General features: G+C 52.4%; 2 long non-coding RNA genes across 5 annotated transcripts in view; one reads left to right on the top strand and one right to left on the bottom strand.

Moving 5' to 3' along the window:
* LOC147354019 (uncharacterized) overlaps positions 1 to 14933 on the top strand; it is a 36985-nt gene extending 22052 nt beyond the window's left edge. For 2 of the 4 annotated variants that reach the window (XR_015146168.1, XR_015146167.1), the window contains exon 4: positions 10306 to 11502. This is a non-coding gene — a long non-coding RNA (uncharacterized LOC147354019). Of the gene's footprint in view, positions 1 to 5060; positions 5359 to 10305; positions 11503 to 14442 lie in introns of those variants that run through there. The other 2 variants (XR_015146169.1, XR_015146170.1) reach the window with 2 other exon arrangements.
* Positions 712 to 6346, bottom strand: LOC147354020 (uncharacterized). Its single transcript, XR_015146171.1, has 3 exons — positions 6212 to 6346; positions 2369 to 2538; positions 712 to 927 (listed from the first exon to the last, which is right to left on the bottom strand). It is a non-coding gene; the product is annotated as an uncharacterized LOC147354020 (long non-coding RNA).
* Positions 14934 to 20862: the final 5929 nt, after the last annotated feature.

The raw sequence follows: 20862 nt of genomic DNA, 5'->3' as shown, positions 1-20862 counted from the left end.
GACCAGGCACTTCCCTTCTCTGAGTCGTTTCCTCCTTTGTGGGAGCGAGAAGACGCACCCAGGGCAGGGACTACCCTCGGCGGGCGCCCGGGCACGATCCCTCTGCCTGCCCTGCCCCCATCTCTGCCTCCTCCATGTGCCTGCTCAGTTTGGGGTGTGAACTTCGCTGGGGGCGTGGGGGGGGTGTTCTGTGGGGAGTGCACAGAGAAACCGTGAACGTGTCTCTCCTCTCGGGGTCCCATGACCCAGCCTAAGCCTCCGGGCACAGGGTGGGTGCCCCCGAAATCCTCGATACACAGAGAAACAGATGTGGCGAAAGGGGTCCAGAGGTCGTGAGAGGCCAGGTAAGAGGGAGACGGGGAGACAGCTAGAGCCGTAGGGTCACAAGATCAGAGTCACAGCGGCCAAAGCCCGGGTCCAGAAGACGGGGGGCCGGCGGGCTTCCCTTCTGCCCCCGCGTCCCCCTCCCATCCCGGGCGGGGTTGGTGGGTGGGGAACAGGCCCGGCTGGTTGGGGGCATGACTCAGAGGCAGGCTGGAGCTGGGGGCGGCGGGGCCAGGGAGAGGGAAGGACGGAGGCGGGCCTCTCCCCTGACCCCGCCTCTGCCGCCCTTCTCTCCGCCCCGGGGAGGGACCCCAGCCGCTCGGGGCTTTCCCGGATTTCCCTGGAGGCGGGGCTATCGCTGGGGTTGAGTCCCGGTCACTGACTTACGGGAGGTGGAGCGGAAGACTTGGGGACCTAAAGGGGCGAGGGAATGGGTGCTGCACCCCAGGTCTGTCCAGGCGGCACGCAGGGTCTTCCTGGTTTTGTGTGTCTCCCCCGGTCTCTGCATCTCCTTCCCTGGTCTCCGTCCCTCAGCCTCCAGTCCCGCCTTGTCGTCTTGTCTCTCCATCTCTGTCTGCATCTCAGTCTCCCCATCCTGGGACCCTGAAAATGCGTGTAAGGCCCCCGGTTCTCAGGAAGGGACTTTGCCCAAGACTGGGACTCCACCCCAGTGATGTCAGGAGCAGCTGTGGGCAGACAGAAGCCTAAGTCTCTTCCCTGCTTCTCTCCTTTCTGCCTCTCTGGGTCTCCCCCTCGGCGCCCTGTAAAGGTAGAGCGTCTGGGGGCAAGATCTGGGTTCAAGTCCCACTTCCACCCTTTGTTGACAGTGGACCTTAGGTCATTTCTCTTGAGCCTCAGTTTGTTCTTCTGGAAAATGAGGCTGAAATCAACCCTTACCCCCAGAGTTGTGGAGGCTACAGGGGAAGAGGTGAGGGAATTAGGTTGGGAAGTCTGGCATTCCCACCCACTCAGCCCTCACCTCTGGTGACTCTCCAACACAGGGGAGGGATGGGGTGTAGAGCACTGCCCCGCTGTACAGAGAGCAGCTGAGCCTGGGAGAAGCGAGGCTTGTCAAGGTGATGACCCCAGGAGGTAGGGTTGGAAGGACGCCCAAGGTCCTCCCATGCCCCGGCTCCCTTGCTGCAGCTGGAGCAATGACTCTGGGCCCAGACAGGACTGGGGAGGGGGTGTCTGCTTTCGGCCCAGAGGGGGCTTAGAGGGGCCGAAAGAGAGGATGCTGCTGGTTCTGAATCTGAGGGTGGAGGAAGGATGAAAGAGTCTGAGGGAGGAGGATATGAAGGAGGAAGACAGGTCCAAGAGGGAAGTAGGTGGTCTGAGGGGGGAGGTGAGGGTCTGAGGGAGGAGGTGAGGGTCTGAGGGGGGAGGTGAGGGTCTGAGAGGGGAGGTGAGGGTCTGAGTGGGGAGGTAAGGGTCTGAGTGGGGAGGTGAGGGTCTTCGGGAGAGAGAGAATAACTAAGTGAGGCCAGTGGCTCTGAGAGAGGAGGAGAAAGTGGAGGGTGGCGGAAGAAGGGTTTGAGGGAAGATGAGATCTGAAGAGGCTGTGAGCGTGGAGGCAAATTCTGCGGGAGAGGATCTGAGGGTCTCAGGGTGGCGGCCATGGTCTGAGGGAGGGGGATCAGTTGGAGGAGGGCCTCCTTGGGGCAGAGGGAGGCATGCTTGGGGAACCAGCAGGGACTGAGGGGAGGGAAGAGAAGGGAGGCCTGGAGTCAGCCCCGCCCCGCAGCTGTCTCTAATTTCCCAGAATCTTCTGCTGCTCAGGAAAGTCCCAGCTCCCACAGCCGCCTCCCTCTTGTGTCGGGAATGAAGGATGCGGAACCAGGACGGCTCCCCCCTCCTTTCCCCCCTTGCTCCCTGAACCCTTGTCGGGGAGGACTAGGGTCTCCCCTCTCTGGGCCATGAGCTCTGGAGGGCGCCCCCCACCCGCAGGGGCGGCCCCTGGATGAGTCCCAGAAACTTCCCAGAGGAGGCCGGGAAGTTCTGCTTGGTGTCTAACCACTTTCCCCACGCAGGCCAACCTTTGTACCTGGTCACACTGCCTCCTACTGCTTCTCCTCTTGTCCTTCTTCAAACCTCCCTGGGGAAGGAAGGGCCACGATTATACCTGCTCACGGTCCCAAGAGGGAAGTGAAGTCCCACAGCTAGAAGGCTGTGATTCTGGGCCAGCTTTCTTGCCCTTGGGGGCCTCCATTTCTCCTAAAAGGAGAAGATTGGGCTGGTCAGACCCTAAGTTCCTATTGGCTTAATTCCTGGCCTTTGTCCTCTTTGCTTCTGACTGAGGAGTCCTGTCTCCAGCTTTCATGAGCTTTGTGACTTGCAGCAGTTACTGAACGTTATGGAGTCTCAGTTTCTTCATTTATAAGACAGACTAAATCAAGAAAACATGCTTCCATTCTGTAGGTCCTGAACTATAGAAAGTGCTTGATACAATGTAGCTGCTATTATTATTTTTCCCATTATAACCATTCTTCCTGTTATAACCTGGCATAGGAATAACACCAATTCTTATTAATCCATTAACCCAAATTTTCAACAGCTGGACCAATTTCATCGATTCAACATGCTGGGTTTGAGCCCTAGTTCTGCTGCGTGTTAGCTGTGTGACCTTGGATAGGTGGCTTTCCCTCTATGGGCTTTCCTTGTGACTTTATGGTTGGGAATGATGACAGCTTCTGCCTCCCAGGATTTCTGAGCAGATCGACACCAGGTGTGCGAGTGAATGGCTGACTGAATGAATGAATGGTATCCATGCTTCACGTTGTCTGCCTTCACCGCTAGGCCAGGCCTTTGATTATTTGTAATTTTGTAATTAATTAATTAATTTGACTGCACCGGGTCTTAGTGTGTGGTTCGCGGGACCTTTGATCGTCATTGTGTCATGCGGGCTCTTTTGTTTATAGCTGCAGCATGTGATGTCTCAGTTGTGGCGTGTGGGATCTCCATCCCGGGCCAGGGATCAAACCCTGGGTCCCTGGCATTGGGAGTTCCGAGTCTTGGAGTCTTAGCCATTGGACCACCAGGGAAGCCCCCAGGCCAGGCCAGGCCTTTCTTGTCATGCTTTCTACCCAGAGATGAGACTAAATAGGCCCATTTGCTCTGCCCGAGCTCCTACTTAGGAACAGGCTAACTTCATTCTCTTAACACCCAGTAAGGAAAATTCAGTGAAAATCTCCATTTCAAAGGGAAGGAAAGGGACACAGAGTAGTGAAGTCACTGTCTAGGGGGAACATGATGAGAGATGGGTTGGGGAAGCACGATTTAAACCAGGTCTCTGTGGCCCCAGCATCTTGATTGCTGCACCACGGACCTGGAAGGGATGCTCATTAGTCCCAGAGACCGTCGGCCTTCCCTCTCGGCTCTCATCCTAGCCACTTCCTGGGAAGGAATCATTTAGATGGGGAAACTAGGGCACAGGAGAGGCAAGGTCACGTGCCTGAGTCTGCGCTCTTGCTCGGGTGCTCTTCGGCAGGCCAGGGAGGGTGGAGCAGACGGAGAGAAGATTGCCTTGCAGCAGGGCTGAGTTAGATTTAAGAGAGGCTTGGGAAGAGCAAGTGAATTTTGCAGACAAGAGGGAAACAGAGATGCTGAGCTGGGATGGGAAGGGACTTGCCCAAGGTCACATAGCCTCCCAGTCACACAGTTTTGAGCTGCAAGTCCCTCCTGGGTCAGCAGACAGCTCCTGGGCTCCACCCCACCCCCAGGGGTGAATGCAGGCCAGCTTCCTGGAGGCCGGCCTGCACCTCCTGCTTCCTCCCCACCCTGGGGCCTTGGCAGCTGCTGGAATCCTTGGCACCAGGCAGCATAGCCCATTTGGGGCTTGGGCCAAGACTTAATCTTCCCCTTTCTCCCTCCTGCTGGGTCTGCACGCATGCCGACGCTGAGTCAGAAGATTGCAACATTCTCCCCAGGCGAGTTTGAAGACTGGACAGCCTCCCCCCACCCCCCAATTCACTGGGTTGATCAGACACGGGAGATGCAGTGGGAGGGGTTTGTGGATATCAGCATCTGCCCTGGGGGATGGGGGGTGGGAGTGGGGTTCTGGGAAGGTCAGGTGTAAGGCAGAAACATCCCAGTGAGGTGATGGTGGACTAACAGGAGGTGTGCTGCAGGACCTCAGTGTCCTCATCTGTAAACGAGGCTCATGCTTTAATTGAGGGTCTTCAACCCCCAGCTCTGCCACTTAGCAGCTGTGTGACCGTGGGCAAGTGACTCACCCTCTCTGAACCTCAGTTTCCTCATCTATAACATGGGGTGAAACCAGTGCACGTCTCACAGGATTGTAGCGAGGGTCAAAGGCGTTAACACATGTTGGCGCAGGCTGGTGTGGAGTAAGTTCTCAGTAAATGGAAGCTGTTATTTTCAAATGATTGCTATTATTAATATAGGGTATGGGAGGGCTGCCACAGAGGCACGCTGCTTGGATGCCTTTTGAAGAAAGGACTTGTGGCCCAGCTGCCAGGCGTGTAGATGGCTGACAGTCAGCTCCTTCAGGGTCTGCCTCAGCTTGCCAGCTGGGGATTCTGGCCATTGACAGAGCCAGGTGGGGTCAGAGGGTCTGGCCATTTTCTATCCACTGTGGGATTCCTCATGGGCAGTCTGCTTCCAGAGCTGCCCCTGGGGCTATCCTGGCCTGATGGTCCCCCTACCCAATCCTGCTTCCCCCACACCCCCTTTCCCACATGCTGCTCTCCATAAATCTTTTGCCCTCCTAACTCTAGGCCACCTGATGCGAAGAACTGACTCATTTGAAAAGACCCTGATGCTGGGAGAGATTGATGGCAGGCGGAGAAGGGGATGACAGAGGATGAGATGGTTGGATGGCATCACTGACTCTGTGAACGTGGGTTTGAGCAAACTCCGGGAGATGGTGAAGGACAGGGAAGCCCTGTGTGCTGCAGTCCATGGGGTCGCAAAGAGTTGGACACAACTTAGCGACTGAACAACAACAACTCTAAGTATCTGCTTTCTGGGGGACCCTGTCGCGACAATGGGTTTTGGAGTTAAGATGACCTGAGTGTGAGTATCAGCTCTGCCTGAGTGGCTTTGGAGTAGCATGTGATCTCTCTGGGTGTCAGTATCCCCCTCTGAGTCATCATGGTGGTAATAATATGATGGCTGAGTGGATCCAGTGAATTTTCCTAGGGCCTTTGGCACAGTTGCCGACGTCATCCTCACCTGTAAGGAGTGAGACGAATCGAATCTGGTCTACCTTCTACTCTGCCAGTTTCCAACCCTGTGGCCGCTGCCAAATGCTTTGCCCTCTGAGCCTGGTCTAGTCGTCCTTCGGGTCCTGCCCTCCTCCATCAGACTAGCTTGCTGAGTGGTGTTGCTTGAACCAGCCATCTCACTGGGAACACTTAATGAGACTGAATCTTGTTCCCAGTATTGAAGTGTGTGGGTGCTAAGTTGCCTCAATCATGTCCGACTCTGTGGATTGTAGCCTGCTAGGCTCCTTGTCCATGGGATTGCCCAGACACGATTATGGGAGTGGATTGTCATGCCCTCCTCCAGTATTGAAGTACAAGCTATAAATTCCCCAGGAGGAAACGGGGTGTCTGCCTCCCCATCAGTCTACACCTTTCCCCAGATGAGGCGACCCTCCCCACAGTGAACTGGGAGCCACCCCGCCTTCTCGAGCCCACCTCCCCAGGGCAGAGCACAGAGGCCGCCTCAGACGAAGGGACAGCACCTTCCCTGAAAAGCTGGCCTTTTCCCTGGAAGTCGGTGCCTCCCCAGCCCGAGGCCACAACCTCCCCAGCAGCCACCGGGGCTTAGAAACACAGATGCGAAAGTTCCCCAGGCTCTTGGGAAAGCAGGTCAGGCCAGACCCTCCCTTCCTCATTTGAGTGGGGGGCCACGCTGGACTCACCTTCCCTGGCTCCATCCGCCTGTCCCAGTCGGGGCCACCCCTGCCCCACCGCACTTTCCCACGAGAGTGAGGACCCGGCGGGCGTGTCTCTGCTACCCCGCCCGGAGGAATCAGGTCGCTGGCTGCACCGCAGCCTCCCAGCTGCGCAGCCCTGGGCAGGCTCAGTTTCCACATCAGAAAGCCTGGGGGTGGCGCCAGGCGTCCTCGAAAGGTTGCGCCCCTCGACCCCTGGCTCTGGGCTGGCTGGTGAGAAGTGGGGCGCCCGGGACCTCTTACTGCCAGGCTCCGCGGGAGGTGGGGGTGGGGTTGGTTTGCGGCCGTACCCACCTCTGAACTTGTCCCTTCGGGCCTCCTGTGGTCACACGGTCCAAGAACCCTCGCTCACTGCTGGGAAAGTCAAATGGTATCTTGTGTTTCAGATCCCAGATTCTCTTCTTGTGGTTTCCCGCAGCCGTCTCCTGCCGCCCCCCTGCCCCTCCCCCCACCGGGCTCAGAAATCTTGCCCCCTTGGAGAACCGAGTCAGAGGAGAAACGGAGAGACTGTGGAATCATGGGATGAAAAAGAATATAAATCTTCAAATTATGAAATATTAATATAATGTAGAGAATTGCATGACGGATGATGCTCCGTTTCGCCAACTCGTTTCAAAGGGACAGTTAGGTTCAGAAATGGTTCTGCTAGTTCCTCCAAGGCTTCTTCCCAATCGCAACTCTCTCTTTTCTCAAGGGAACGCATTCTTTGGTGATGTTATTATTTTACGTTTACTACCTATGAATACACACCTGACCACTACAGTTTTTAACTGATGAATTTATACTTTTGTTTATTTATCCTGAAGGACTGACACTGTCTTCATTCACATGAGGCATGTGACATAGGACATTCCATATCTATGAAAAGCCACCATAAATAGTTATTTAGCGAGGCCTAGAATGTGAGGTCAATTTAAAAATGACAACTGTATTTCTTTTTCATTTCTTTTTTTGTTATTTAATTTTTTTTTTTTTTGGTGATACTAGTGGTAAAGACTTTCATGCATTGGAAAGGGAAATGGCAACCCACTCCAGTGTTCTTGCCTGGAGAATCCCAGGGACGGGGGAGCCTGGTGGGCTGCCGTCTCTGGGGTTGCACAGAGTCGGACACGAATGAAGCGACTTAGCAGCAGCAGCAGCAGTGGTTAAGAATCCGCTTGCCAAGACAGGAGATGAAAGAGATGTGGGTTCCATCCCTGGGTCCAGAACATCCCCTGGAGTAGGAAGTGGCAACCAGATCCAGAATTCTTGCCATGGACAGAGAAGACTGGTGGGCTATATAGTCCATGGGGTTGCAAAGAGTCCAACAACCTGAATACACACAATAGTTGATTTACAATGCTGTGTTAACTTCAGGTGTACAGGCAAAGTGATTCAGTTATACATATATATATATGTACACATAGATATATATATGTATTCATTCTTTTACAGATTCTTTTCCCTTGTAGATCTTTATAAAATGTTGAGTATAGCTTCCTGTGCTATACAGTAGGTCCTTGTTGGTTATTTTTATATATTATAGTGTGTATATGTTAATTTCAAACTCTTCATTTATTTCCCCCACCCAGTTTTGAATTTTTTTTTTTTTTTTGGCTACAGCACTAGGCATGTGGGATCTTAGTTCCCTGCTCAGGGTTCAAACCCATGCCCCCTGCCATGGATGAGCAGAGTCTTAACCACTGGGCTGTCAGGCAAGTCCTTTGAATTTTTAATAAAGAGAATCTTCAAGTGCAGTCTCTTGGATCTGGCTTCTTGCACTCAATCTTATGTCTGTGTGTGTGTGTACGCTCAGTTGTGTCCGACTCTTTGTGACCCCATGGATTGTAGCCCACCAGACTCCTCTGTCCCTGGAATTTCCCAGGAAAGAATTCTGGAGTGAGTTGCCATTTCCTTCTCCAGGGGATCTTCCCCACCAAGGGATCAAACCCGTGTCTCCTGCATCTCCTGCATTAGCAGGTGGATTCTTTTTTTTTAACCTCATGGACTATACAGTCCATGGAATTCTCCAGGCCAGAATACTGGAGTGGGTAGCCTTTCCCTTCTCCAGGGAAGGATCTTCCCCCCCAGGGTTGGATCTTCCCAACCCAGGGAATGAACCCAGGTCTCCTGCATTGCAGGCAGATTCTTTACCAACTGAGCCACAAGAGAAGCCCAGCAGGCAGATTCTTTACCACTGAGCCACCTAGGAAGCTCTCTATGAGGTATGTCTGTGAGGTTCATGCATAGTGTTACATCTGTTGAATTTCTTTCATTTCCATGACTGTGGATCACTCTCTTGCATGGAAATTTACAAAACCATTTGCCTGTTGATGGGCATGTGAGTGGTCTCCAGGTTCTGCCTTCTTTTGACAATGCTGTGTACATCTCCTAGAGCCCATGAGCATACACATTTCTCCCCATAACCCAAGAATGGAATTGTTGGGACACAGGGTGTGCAGATGTCCAGATGTGGGAGATACTGCCAGACAGTTGCTCCAGTTTTCACTCCCATCTCAGTGTCTGCTGTGGGGTCTCCTCCCCCCACAACCTTGTCAGCACTGAAGCTGGTCAGACTTTGAAAATATGAGTCATCCTGGTGTGTGTGTACATGTGTGAATCTCATGGTGGTTCTAATTTGCAATTTCTCACTCCACAATGAGATTGAGTCCACCGTTCACTTGAATGGAAGGACAACAGACTCTTTAGGACAAAAAGCTCTAGAAACTTAGATAAACCATAATGGAAAAGAATATGAAAAACAAAATATATATGTATAAATGAGTCATTCTGCTGTACAGCAGAAATGAACACACATCAGAAATCAACTAGACTGCATTAAACAACACCACCAACAACTGTGGACCTTAGAATCTTAGGAGCAAAGAATTCTTGAGTCCCAGACATGACTGAGTGACTGAACTGACTGACTGAGAATTTTAGGAGCAAGGCATTCCAGAATCCCGTGCCTCCGTTTCCTCCTTTGTCAGTTCAGTTCAGTTGCTCAGTCGTGTCTGGCTCTTTGCAACCCCATGGACTGCAGCACTCCAGGCTTCCCTGTCCATCACCAACTCCTGGAGCTTGCTCAAACTTATGTACATTGAGTCGGTGATGCCATCCAACCATCTCATCCTCTGTCGTCCCCTTCTCCTCCTCCCTTCAATCTTTCCCAGCATCAGGGTTTTTTCCAAGGAGTCAGTTCTTTGCACCAGGTGGCCAAAGTATTGGAGTTTCAGCTTCAGCATCAGTCCTTCCAATGGATATTCAGGACTGATTTCCTTTAGGATTGACTGGTTTGATCTCCTTGCAGTCCAAGGGACTCTCAAGAGTCTTTTCCAACACCACAATTCAAAAGCATCAATTCTTCTGTGCTCAGCTTTCTTTATAGTCCAACTCTCACATCCACACATGACTACTGGAAAAACCATAGCTTTGACTAGACCGACCTTTGTTGGCAAAGTAATGTCTCTGCTTTTTAATATGCCGTCTATGTTGATCATAACTTTTCTTCCAAGGAGCAAGCGTCTTTTAATTTCATAGCTGGACTCACCATCCGCAGTGATTTTGGAGCCCCCCCAAAATAAAGTCTGTCACTGTTTCCACTGTTTCCCCATCTATTTGCCATGAAGTGATGGAACTGGATGCTGTAATCTTTGTTTTTTGAATGTTGAATTTGGTAATGGGGATTACTCAAGTCTCTAACTCATAAGGTTGGAGGCAGGATTAAAGGAGTTACATGTGGACACCTAGAATTGATCCTGGTACCTTAGCCCTCAATAACTGTGGTTTCCCCTAGGGCAGGAATTTCATCTTGTTGTTGTTCAGTCACTCAGTTGTGTCCAACTCCCTGCGACCCCATGGACTGGAGCACATCATGCTTCCTTGTCCCTCACCATCTCCGGAAATTTGCTCAAACACATGTCCATTGAGTCGGTGATGTCATCCAACCATCTCATCCTCTGTCGTCCCCTTCTCCTCCTACCTTCAATCTTTCCCAGCATCAGGGTTTTTTTTCTATTGAGTCAGCTCTTTGCATCATTTCATCTATTTTGTTCTTTTCTGTGTTCTTGGCACTCACACAGGACAGAGGCTCAATAAATGTGTACTGAGTGAACGAATCTGAGCCTCCAAGGATCAAAGATATTTGCCACTGTGGAACTTTAGAAGCCAAGACGAACAGAATTTAAGAAATGATCAGATCGGAGAGTCTGAGGAACTAAAGAATGAGAAAAAAATGCATCTTTGGCAATGCATCTTTAAAGCATCATTGTGTTAATGCTTTAAAAATAACAACACTCCATTAGCAGAGACCTCCTAGCTCTTGGAAGGGTCTTGGGTGGGACCTAAGAGGCAAGAACTCTGCCTTCTCACTCTACCTGTGAAATGGAGCAGGACCTCATGGTCCTCCCCTTCCCACCCCGTGTCCTCTGCCTGCCTTCTGTCTGTGGAAAACTTTAGTCAAAGAATAAGTTTAATCAGAGATACAAGAAATGAAGAAACAAAGGAAAACAGTCAAAGGAGACCAAATAATAATGTAGTCATTAAGCAGAGTCAAGGACCTTTACTTCTTTCTCAAGGGCTATAGCTAAATATTCTGAGACATATCCTGTGAGCTGTCTTATAGATACCAAAACACCAGGGTGTAAAAGTTGACTACGTGAAGACCAGACTGTATCCAGGACATGAGCCGCCACGATTCTGAGAACTGGCCTCAAAGCAATGAGAACAAAGGACCCTGGAACTGAAGATTAACTGTCCCTAGAACAATCAAGGGAGAAGGCAATGGCACCCCACTCCAGTACTTTTGCCTGGAAAATCCCATGGACGGAGGAGCCTGGTGTGCTGCAGTCCATGGGGTCGCTAGGAGTCGGACACGACTGAGCGACTTCACTTTCACTTTTCACTTTCATGCATTGGAGAAGGAAATGGCAACCCATTCCTGTGTACTTGCCTGGAGAATCCCAGGGACAGGGGAGCCTGTGGGCTGTTGTCTATGGAGTCGCACAGAGTCGGACAAGACTGACGTGACTTAGCAGCAGCAGCAGAACAATCAAGATGATGCTGGTCAGACCACTGATGACCAATTTGAAGATGACTGTTAGAGCTGACACTACTGTTTCTGCAGGTAGCCCCCTTCCTGGCCACTTCTGTCTATAAAAACTCTTGCCCCACTGGTTGCCAGGAGTGGGGGCTCATCAGCCTTTGGACAGATGTCTGCCCCCACCCCCACCCCCACCAGCTGCCGGCATGTGAAATAAAGCAAACTCTCCTTTCCACCAGTCTGGCCTGTTTGTTGGCTTTTGAGCGGTGAGCAGCCAGGTCCACCTTTCGGTAACATGTGCACCCGCTTCTCCATGTGACTCCGACAGTCACCATCTTTCCCATCACTTCCCCTGACCTCTCCCAGCTTCTTCCCATCTCAGTCTCCCTGCACATGTGGACGGATCTTAAGCTGCTCCTGCCCGGGGCGTGAGAGGGAGAATGTCCAGGCTCCTGCCAGGGTGACCTTGAACCAGGTACCACCTCACTCCTGTCTTATCTCCCACTGTTCTGCGCCCCCCCCACACTCCCGCTTTTAGCACAGCCTCTGCCCCCACCCTTCTGCCCACACACAACCCTTTCACTTCAGCCTCAAAAATAGGCTCTTCCACTGAGATCCAAGCCAGGGTGCTCAGTAGGTGTTCAGTCAGCATATTAGGGCTCAGCTCTGGCTGAGCCTGTCCTCCAGGAAGCCCTCCCTGATTTCTCTCCTTAGGCTGGGTCGTGCCCCTTCGGGATTCCCCAGCCTGAGTCCCCAGCTCTTCTGGGATATCGCTGATATAGCTCAGTCTCCCCTACGTGTGAGCCGGTGAGAGCAGGCCAGGGGCTGTACATACCCAAACTCTGCCCCGAACAGCTGAGACCGAAGGGAACTGATCTGGCAGTTCCATCTGACTACTGAAAAAGGCTCTCTTACAATGCTCTGAACTGTGCATCCCTGACGCCATCCCTCTGGGACTCACGGATGCGTCTCCTCACTTTTCTAGGTCACCAAGGAGTGCCCGGTGGTTCAAAGGGACTCAGGAAGGGCCTGACAGGGCTCGGTTTAGGACCTGTCCTTCTGAGACACAGGAGCCATTGTCAGCAGCTCAGCTGTCTGACCCTAGTTTCACCCTAAAGCCTCATAAAGCCCCTCTGCTTTGTTTGTAAACATCTCTTGTGGGTACTGGTGTACCTAGGTACCCATGATGAGACCCAAGACCTCAGCACCCACCTCCTCCCCAGATCTTTCCTCCTTCACTGGAGGCACAGAGATGTTAGGGGCTTTGCCTAAGGTCACACAGTCAGGGAAGGGCAAGGGGAGATAAGATTTTTTTTAAAACAAACATTTATTTTTCAATTAAAAAAAAATTCACTTATTTGGTCATGCTGGGTCTTAGTTGCTGCACATGGGATCTTTGATCTTCGTTGCAAACTCCAGATCTTTACCTGTGGCATGTGAACTCTTAGCTGTGGCCTGTGGGATTTAGTTCCCTGACCAGAGATCGAACCCAGGTCCCCCTGCATTGGGAGCATGGAGTCTTAGGCACCCAACCACCAAGGACGTCCTGAGATAGGATATTTAAGACCAACTTTACTGGGGCTTCCCCTGGTGGCTCAGTGGTAAAGAATTGACTGCAATGCAGGAGACACGGGTTCAATCCCTGGGTCAGGAAGATCCCCTGGAGGAGGAAATGGCAACCCACTCCAGTATTCCTGCCTGGGAAATCCCACGGACAGAGGAGCCTGGCGGGCTACAGTCCATGGGGTTGCAAGAGTTGGGCACGACTTACTGACTAAACCACCACCACCACTTGAGATTAAATTATATTTAAAACCCCTCCAAACCCAATTTTATTGAGATATAATTTATAATACAATACGATACAATAGAAGGTGCTCATTTTAAGTGTGTACAGGGTATGACTTTGGGTAAAAGTTTATAGTCATATCATCGAATCACACTCAAGATACCATCAGTTCCATCACCCCTAAACCGCCCCTGTGCCCCCTTTGCAGTTAGCCCCTCCCCTCATCCCCCAACCTGGGCACCCACTGGCTTGTTTTTTATTCCTATAGTTTTGCTATTCCAGCATGTCATATACATGGGCTCCTACATTAGGTACTCTTTTAGTAAAACTCATGAAAATATTTGCATACAGTAAAATTTACTCTTTTCTCTGTGCTGCTCTATAAGCTCTGTGCCACGCATGCAGTAGTCACCCAGAATCAAAATGCAGATGGTTTCCATTACCCCCAAAATCCCCTCCTGCTGGCCTTCGGTGGCCACACCCTTCCCCCACTCCGCCCCCACAACCCACAGCTCTTTCTGTCACTACCCAGTGGCCTTTTTCAGACTGTCTTCTAAATGGAATAATAGAGCCTTCCGAGTCTTGCTTCCTTCACTCAGCTGAATGCATCCGCCATTCATTCAGGTTGTCGAATCCGAAGTGTGTTGCATTTTTCTTGCCACGTGGGGAGGAACCACAGTTTTGCTTTTCCATCTCCCAGCTGAAGAAACATCTGGGCTGTTTTCCAGCTGCTGGTGATTCAGAAGAGAGCTGCTAGGGACATGCACATACAGGTTGTGTGTGTGTGTGTGTGCGCGCGCGGGCAGAGGTTTTCATTTCTCTTGGGTAAACACCCAGGAATGAAAGGGCTGGGTCATACGAGAAGTGTATATTTAACCTCTGGGGAGATTGGCAAACTGTGTTCCAAAGTGGCCACTCTGGTTTGCATGCCCACCAGAAGTGTGTGGGAGATCTTGACTGCAGAACCACAGTGTGAGTCCAGGGGTCTGTGAGATGGCGCTGAGCTCTCAGCCGCCACTGCTCCTGGAAAACTGTGATTGCGACAAAAACTCTTTCCCCCTTGGTCACCATGCATGCAGTTGCTTAAAAAGAAACAAAAAAGAATGAGGAAGCAATTGGAAACTGATGTGGTGATCTCCTAGATGTATTGCCAGGAGGAAACTGCAAAACAGGATAAGAGTGTGTGGCATTTGTGGAGAGAAAGGAAGGGGAAGAAATACATGTACACATTTTCTCATCCTTGCATAGACTATCTCTGGACAAGACACTGGGACGGGCGAGCAGCACTGGGAAGGGTCAGGCCAGGTCGATAGGTCGCTGTGGTGGGTGGGTTGCTTCTCACTTCCATTTCCTGTCTTCTGGATTTTGAAACTTGTGTATGTCTTACAGGTTCAAAATAGAGGCATGCAATCCACACACTTCACCGACAGGTATTTCAGGCCTTGCTCTGGTGGTGAACCAATAAGGTCTGGCCCCTGGGGATCAGAGTCTAGTTCTCAAGACAGACTATCAACAGGACAAGGAAAATATCGAGAGTGTCAAGTATTTGCTGGGGAGAAAAATGAAGCCGTCAAGGATTCCCCAGGCAGACGGGCATCCACCTGCCAATGCAGGGGACACGGGTTGCATCCCTGCTCTGGGAAGATCCCACGAGCCGAGGAGCATCTAAGCCCGTGGGGTGCGCTACTGAGCCTGCGTGCTGCAGCTACTGAAGCCCTCCTGCCTAGAGCCCGAGCTCCACAGCAAGAGAAGCCACCGCGATGAGAAGCCTGTGTACCACAATGAACGTAGCTCTGGCTTACTGCAACTGGAGAGAGCCTGTGCACAGCAGCAAAGACCCAGTGCAGCCATAAATAAATAAAGAACCCAAAAAAAAAAAAGAAGTTGTCAAGGGACTGGGTGGGGGAAGGGAGAGGTGGAGAGTGGTTTCAGTTCAGTGCAGTTGCTCAGTTGCTCAGTCGTATGGGACTCTTTGCGACCCCATGGACTGCAGCACGCCCGGCTTCCCTGTCCATCACCAACTCCTGGAGCTTGCTCAAACTCATGTCCATCGAGTCAGTGATGCCATCCAACCATCTCATCCTCTGTCGTCCCCTGGTTTAAATATTTTTTAAATTAATTAATTTAATTCTTTAATCTTCTTATTTCATATTGGAGTACAGTCAATTAACAATGTTGCGATGGTTTTGGGTGTACAGGAAAGGGACTCAGCTGTACATATACACGCATCCATTCTCCCCCTACATTTATTTAAAACATTCATTTATTTATTTTTGGCTGCGTTGGGTCTTCATTGCTGCTCCAGAGCTTTCTCGAGTTGTGGCCCATGGGCTTAGCCACCCCTTGGCATGAGGAATCTATCCAGACCAAGGATTGAACCTGTGTCCCCTGTATTGGCAGGTGGATTCCCAACCACTGGACCACCAGGGAAGTCCTGAAGTGTTTGTTTTTTTTTTTAAATCCAGAGGCCCTTATTTATTGTTTGGTCGCTAAGTCATGATCCGACTGTTTGTGACTCCATGGACTGTAGCCCGCCAGGCTCCTGTGTCCATGGGATTTCCCAGGCAAGCATACCTGAGTAGGTTGTCATTTTCTTCTCCAGGGGACCTTCCTGACCCAGGGATCAAACCCATGTCTCCTGCATTGGCAGGCAGATTCTTTACCCCTGAGCCACCAGGGAAGCCCAGACGCTAGAGTAATTCATTCTAATCACTGGATTAGACTTCCACATTCACGGATGTAAATGTTTTTTCAGGAGTACAGCTTTGCTTTCATCATGAGGTGTGAAATGTAATGCTCTCATCATCTTTCTCTAAATTGTCTGTAATTGCAGTTTTTATTTCCTCTTTTACCCAAACACCGTTAAGGAGACTGCTTTAAAAGTTCTAAGTAATTAGAAAATACTGTTTTGCAGTGAATTGAGAGGCCCCTATAAAGAGTGACATTCGGGCAAGGACGTGAAGGAGGGAAGAGAAGGAGTCGTACGGACATCTGGGAGGAAGAGTGTTCCAGGCTGAGGGGATAGCAGGTGCAAAGGCCCTGAGGTGGATTGTGCTGGCTATTTGAGGCCAGTGTGGCTGGAATAGAGGGAGCAGGGGGGTAGGATGGAAATGAGATTAGGAAAACAAGGGGTAGAGGGAGGCTTGAACAGACTGTTCAGGTTTTCCGGGTCACAATGGCACCCCACTCCAGTACTCTTGCCTGGAAAATCCCATGGACGGAGGAGCCTGGTAGGCTGCAGTCCATGGGGTCGCTAAGAGTCGGATACAACTGAGCGTCTTCACTTTCACTTTTCACTTTCATGCATTGGAGAAGGAAATGGCAACCCGCTCCAGTGTTCTTGCCTGGAGAATCCCAGGGACAGGGGAGCCTCATGGGCTGCCATCTATTGGGTCGCACAGAGTCGGACACGACTGAAGCAACTTAGCAGCAGCAGCGGCATAAAGACTTTGGCTTTTATTCGGAGGGAGATGGGAGCCCTGAGAGGGTTCTGAGCCAGGCCCCAAGGGAGGGATGGATCTGATTTAGGATTTAACAGGGTCCCTCTGGCTGTGATGATTCAGTGGCAAAGAATCCTCCTTCAATGCACGAGATGCAGGTTCAATCCCTCGGGAAGATCCCCTGGAATAGGAAATGGCCACCCACTACAGTATTCTTGCCTGGGATAATGCCAGGGACAGAGGAGCCTGGTGGGCTACAGTCCACGGGGCCACAAAGAGTCGGACACAACTGAAATGACCAAACAACAACTCTGGCTGCAGGGAGCCCAGGAAGGAGGAGGAGACTCAGTGGTCCAGGCCATAGGTGATGTGATGGTGGGTGGAGCAGTTGCGATGGAGAGAAGTGGCTGAATTCAGAGGCTATTTTGAAAGTGGACACCTTTAAATAAGTGTGTCTTATTTCTAGCTGTAAAAGGGGCTGTGTGGTGGGTACAGGGAGCAGGAAGGGGAGGAATGAGAGGATCAGGCCTGTTTTGTGGAGATCAGGGGAAACCACCCTTGGGGCCCTGATGTTTCAGCTGAGACCTAAAGCAGCTGGGGAAGTGTCTGATGGAGGAGAACACTAGGATCTTCTAGAAAAACGGAAAGGAGGGTGGAGGCAAGCAGTAGTCAGGCCATGCAGTGCCCAGCAGGCCTGGAACTGAGGTGTAGCCCTCAGGCTTTCTCCCGAGGGCACTGGGGAGCCATAGTAGGTTTTGAACAGAAGTCAGGATTGAGTCTTTTGTTTTTTTGGCCAAACGGTGGAGCTTGTGGGATCTTAGTTCCCTGACCAGGGATCCAACCCTTGTCCCCTGCAATGGAAGCTCAGCATTCTAACAACTGGACTGCCAGGGAATTCCCAAGCTTGAGTTTTGGAAAGACCCCTCTGACTGTGCAGGGGGACCAGCTGTCTGCCTCAAGACAGCAGATGGCTTGGGTTGGGAGGGTAGGTGCAAGAGGAATGGAGAGGGTCAACTGGAGAGACTTAGGAGGTAGACCCCCGGGGACAGGAGATGGTGGGGGTCCATGTTGATTTCCAAGGTCACCGTCAGCCATTGAGCCAAGTGTTTCTCATGTAGGAACTCCATGAGTCTTCACAATCACCCAGGGGAGCATCCTCTTTTCATAGCTGGGGAAACTGAGGCTGGGAGAGCCTGCAGAGTTTCCACTCCAAGGCCGCACAGTGGGGAACCAGAAGTGGGGAGATTCGAACCCACGCCCTGTTTCGCTCTGCAGAGACCAGGATGCCGTCCTGCTCATTCCCCTCCAGGGGCGGCCTCAGGCAGGTTAGGTCGCCACCCCTCCCTCCTTCGGCGCCCTGAGCCCCAAGCCCAGCTCCGGACTTTACCCCCAGCCTCCGCCCGGTGCCAATAAAAGGCAGGCAAGCGGTGAAGAGGCCTGCGGGCGAAATTCCCCTACTCCCGGTGCCAGGGGAGTTACCCAGGGCGCGGAGGGCAAAGGGCAGGCGCAGAGAAGGGGGCAAAAGGGGAAGGCGAGCATCTGCAGTTCCACCTGGCCGTGCAGCCTCGCGGCTTTGGGCCTCAGTTTACCCCTCGGTAAAATGGGCGTGGCTCCTTCAACGGACAGAAGAAGGACTGGCAACCGGCCAGTGAATCTTCTCCTCGGGAGGCCGGGGGTGGGGGGGTGGGGGTGGGGGGGGTGAGGTGGAACGGGTGGAGGGAGACACCAGAAGTCCCAGCCCGATGGGGACAATAAAGTGCTCTTATCAAGTCTGAGGAGGGAGACAGGATTTCCCAAGTAGGACAGAGAAGATAATGCCCAGTTCCCTGGATGGAGAACAGGATTTCCAGTCTGTTGGGGGAAGGTAAGGAAGGTTCATTCTGATGTGTGAAATGAGTTTCTAATCTGAGGGAGGAGACTGGTAGCCCCAGTTTGATGAAGGAGGTAAGAACACCGCTCCCCCCATCCCCAACACACACACCACGACCCCGAAGCGGGAAACTAGACCCTCCAGTCTGAGTTTCCAATATGATGACAGATAAAATCTGCTGCCGCTCAGCCACCTCTTTCCGGAGCCCTCCGAGTCCAAGGAGCACCTAAATGCTTATAATATCACCGTGAGCAAGCCCCAGCTCTGGGAGGGCCAGGACCACAGGACACAGAAGCAAAGGGCCTGTGGGGTTTGCCCCAACCCGGGCTCGGTGCTGCAGGACTCTGGGCCGGACGCCCCTTCGTGAGCTCAGAACCGGGTTGTGGTGACGGTGGTGTCCTAGCGCCACCTAGCGGCTGCTACGGACCAAGCCTCCCGTCCAGCGCTGGAGCCCCCCAGAAGAACTGGACCCCCTCCTTCGGAAGCTAGGTTCAAATCCTCCCCGCCCTCCCACCTCCAAAGAAACCCATCTGTGATTCTAAGGCTTCATCGCGCTCATCTTCCAGTGGTGGGGGGCGGTGTTTCTCTGACTTATTAGCCTACTCCTGTCTCTCCCCTGCACACAAATTTGCCGCCGCTCCCCAGTGCCCTGGAAGGAAGTCCACACATGGGGGCTGCGAGGCTGGCCTCTCTAACCTCTCCCAAACTGCCCTGTGCCTCAACTGAACCTGAGTAGTTTTGGGAGCGTGTCGTTCTCGGAACTCATCTTCAGGCCTTCACATAGGCTGTTCTCTCTGCCTGGAACGCCCTTCCCTGCCTCTTTCCCAGCATCTCTCTTATTATTATTATCTCTCTTAGTTGCAGCATGTGAGATCTAGCTCCTTGAAAGGGGATCGAACCTAGGTCCCTTGCACTGGGAGCTCAGAGGCTTAGCCACTTCCTTGGACCACCAGGGAAGTCCCCTTCCCAGCATCTCTTGTTCTTCTCCCTCAGGTCTTGGGGGAGATGTCTCCTCTTCCAGGAGTCCCTCTCTGACCCCCTCTCCAAGTCAGGGTCACAGTCCCATGGGGAAGGCTGTGTCCCCACAGGTCTTGACACTAGCTGTAAACTTTAGGGAATGTTAGTTTGAATGAATGAAAGAATTAACGAATGCCAGGCTAAAGAGTTTGCCAGCAGCCACAGGAGAGTTTAATCAGAGGAGGTACAAGGTTAGATTTAGAGGTCTCCAGATTCCTCCTCTTAATCCTGGGCCTTCGCATATGCTGTTCCCTCTGAGTGGAATATTTGCAAGTATTAACTCCCTCCCACTCATTCTCTAGGTCTCAGTGAGCCATCCCCTCCTCCAGAAAGTCCTCCCTGACTCTCCAGCTGCCTCAGCCATCCCCAACCCAGACTCCTGGGCCCCCTCCATCTCAGCCCTGACCAATGCTGGGTTGTCACTGTCCGTGACAGTTATGTCTGCCCTACGAGGGTCCTGGGAGGACGGGACTGGGTTCTGTTCACCCATCGCCTTGTCCGCAGTGCTTACAATGAAGACATCCTTCTGTCAGGACCTGGGTTTCAATCCCAGCTTCCCTGTTGGTGGAGCGTTTCGGGTGAACTCGGGCCTCTCCTGGAGCCCCAGCTTTCTCGTGAGAAATGTGAAAAGGATGGTTGCTTCCTCCCCCGCCTCCCAGGACTGTGGTGGGACATTAAGAAGACGAGACCCTGGGTCCTGAGTTGACCGCGTGCCGGGTGACTGTGGGTGACCCACTTCCCCTTTTGGGGCCCATCTGGCTGGCTGCATGGGTGGCAGGGGCCCCATCCTGCTGGGACATTTCAGGAGGCCAGCTCGGGGCTTCCCGAGGCGGGAGGGTCAGGGACAGGCAGAGGGGAGAGGTGTCTGCTGGGTTAGGGGAAAACCAGCCTTCCCCATCATAAAACGGATGACGGGAGGGAAGCAAACAAGGCTGGCTCCACCCGGGCGTGAGGGGAAGTTGGGGGAGAGGATAAGGGGCCCCTCGAGGTGGGTGAAAACCACAGTCCACAACTTGTGCCAACTTCCCTCTCGGAGCCTGTGTGCCTTGGGGTCCATCCAGGCCATCTGCCCGATCACTGGCCTCTGAAATGTCACATGTCTTCATTCCAACCTCAGATCCCACTCTGCCTGCAGCCTTCCAGCCTCATGCATGGTAGCCCCTCCTCCTGCGCCTGCTCAGAGAAAGGCTGAGAGACCCTTGACTCCTCTCTTCCCTCCAGTCCATCAGCAAATGCTGTCGACTCCGCCGGCAAAATCTCTCCCCACCTCCACGGCCACCATCTTGGTCCAGCTGCCGTCACCTCCGGTCAGCACCACTGTCACCTCCTCCCTGCGTTCCCTGCTCTTATGTCTGCTTACCAGAGTGTCTTCCAAGAGGTGGCCAGAGAGATCCTCTTAGGACCTGAGTCAGAGCCCGTCCAGCCTCTGCACAGAGCCTCCTGGGGCTCCCATCTCTCTCAAGGTGACAGCCAAGGTCCTCA

This window comes from Bos grunniens, chromosome 18 (genome assembly GCF_055505025.1).
Source record: "Bos grunniens cultivar Pamir isolate PY7600 chromosome 18, Bosgru_T2T1.0, whole genome shotgun sequence".
NCBI classification, from domain to species: Eukaryota; Metazoa; Chordata; class Mammalia; order Artiodactyla; family Bovidae; genus Bos; species Bos grunniens.
Note: the sequence above shows the minus strand (reverse complement) of the source record. Positions and strands in the feature narration are given on the sequence as shown.